Raw genomic sequence first — 2,317 nt, forward strand, 5'->3', positions numbered from 1 at the left:
CTAGTAAACTACAATAGGTATAGTTTAGGAAGTTACAAATATGATTACTAGAACAATGAAACATACAAAGAGTTAGTTCATACATGAGTCAATACATACTATACATTATACAAGAGAACATACATACATAATAGATAGAGAGAACATACAATACAGCTAGTACATACTATACATTATACAAGAGAACATACTATTATGAGAAACTAAGAGAACATACATACATACTAGACAGAGAGAACATACAATACAGCTAGTACATACATTACATATACAAGTATACAATAACATAAATGTGAACCATCATTCGGGGCATGGCATCACCTGTCATGGCTCGTTTTGTATCCAGAGTCTCCTAGCAGGAGAGCGTGAATTTGTGTATAGATCTATACTGGATTGACTATCCTACACCTTGTTGTTCGCTACAGTGGGACTTGCAAGTCTACGGGTGCCAAATGTCATTTCTTTCGACGTCTTTCATCGTCGTGTTATTAGTCGATAGTATGGTGCAACCATTTCACATTTAACCTTAATTAAGAGTCGAATTAAGGCAGAAAGTACAGCAGTAGTTACTATAATACAACACTACAGTACTTTATTATTTCCCCATTGCATTCACATTGTGATCTTTTCACATAAAAGGTAATGTAAAACTATATTTTTGGTTAATGATAGTCACACTTGGGAAAATATACACACTTAAAAGAAACAAACATACATTTCATTTGATGCCTTGGTAGAAGGCTACGTTTAGTAGAAAATATAGGATCTTCTAGGAGATTCAAACATTTACAAACATTTACAAACTTATACATCAAGTACTTACAAACATTTTCATACAAACAATGACACTAAAATGCTTATGAACTCACCAGCTTTAAAGCTGATAAACTCTTTCAAAATAACTTGTATTCTCAGGTCATCAGTAGACAGGTACCGATGCCGGGTTTTGAGAAGATGGAGCTCGTTCAAGACTCATCTCTTAGTTTTGATTTACATTTTTGGTGTCTTATAAACTTCACAGAACACACTTGTATGAAATTATGTTATTAATGCAATGGATGATGTTGTTGCTTCTTTACTACTATGCTTTGTTGTGATACTGTACATGACGTCCTCCACCCCCGAACGTTTCCGCCGTTCCGGTTTTGGGATGTGACACATGATCTGGAGTTGGGGGAAGTGGTCTTTTCCCTCAAGATTTGGAGACATTACCTTTATGGGGTCCGCTGTACTATCTACACGAATCACAAGAGTTTGAGGCACATTATAGATCAGCTGAACCTGAACATGAGGCAGCATATGTGGCTTGACGTAGTCAAGGATTATGAATGCGAGATCCTTTACCATCCGGGTAAAGCGAATGTGGTTGCGGATGCTTTGGGCCACAAGTCAGTCGGACCTTCTGTTGGGGCGTCATGCATTAGGATATCTGTGGATTTTCCTCTTGTGGGTTTGATTATAGAGGCTCAGACTGAGGGTGTTCGAAAGGAGAATTGGAAGATTGAGAGGATCAGGGGTGAGACTACCAGATTTGTTCCGGACAGTCATGGTTTGTTGACCCGTTGTGGTCGGTTTTGGGTTCCTATGTCTGGTGGGGTCAGACAGGTTGTGCTAGAGGAAGCTCATAAGTCTAACTTTTCTATCCATCCAGGGGCCACCAAGATGTATCGGGATCTGAGATTGAGTTATTGGTAGTCGTGCATGAAGAGAGAGATCGCTTGGTACGTTGAGAGATGCTTGACCTGCAGGATGGTCAAGGCTGTCATCAGAGGCCGCATGGCAAGCTACAGCCTCTGGAGGTTCCCATGTGGAAATGGGAGCAGATATCGATGGACTTCATCACTAAGTTGCTGAAGACGGCAAAGGGTTTTGATGCTATATGGGTCATAGTGGATCGATTGACCAAGAGTTCCCACTTTCTAGAAATTCAGGAGAGCTCGTCTGCCGAGAAGTTGGCCGATGTGTATATTCGCGAGATCCTTTCTCTTCATGGGGTTCCGGTCTCTATTATTTCAGACCGTGACGTTCAGTTCACCTCCCGATTTTGGCAGAAGTTTCATGAGGAACTAGGCACGAGGCTGCATTTTAGCACAAATTATCATCCGCACACTGACAGCCAGAGAGATCAGACCATTCAGACTCTCGAGGATACGTTGCGAGAATGCATTATTCATCTTGATGGGAGCTAGGACTCCTACCTACCTCTTGCAGAGTTCTCCTACAACAACAGTTTCCTATCTAGCATTGGTGCTCCGCGTTTTGAGCTCTTGTATGGGCGGAGATGTCGTACCCCAGTCTGTTGGGGGGAGGTTGGTCA

This window comes from Lactuca virosa, chromosome 4 (genome assembly GCF_052849685.1).
Source record: "Lactuca virosa cultivar CGN04683 chromosome 4, Lactuca_virosa_CGN04683_v6, whole genome shotgun sequence".
NCBI classification, from domain to species: Eukaryota; Viridiplantae; Streptophyta; class Magnoliopsida; order Asterales; family Asteraceae; genus Lactuca; species Lactuca virosa.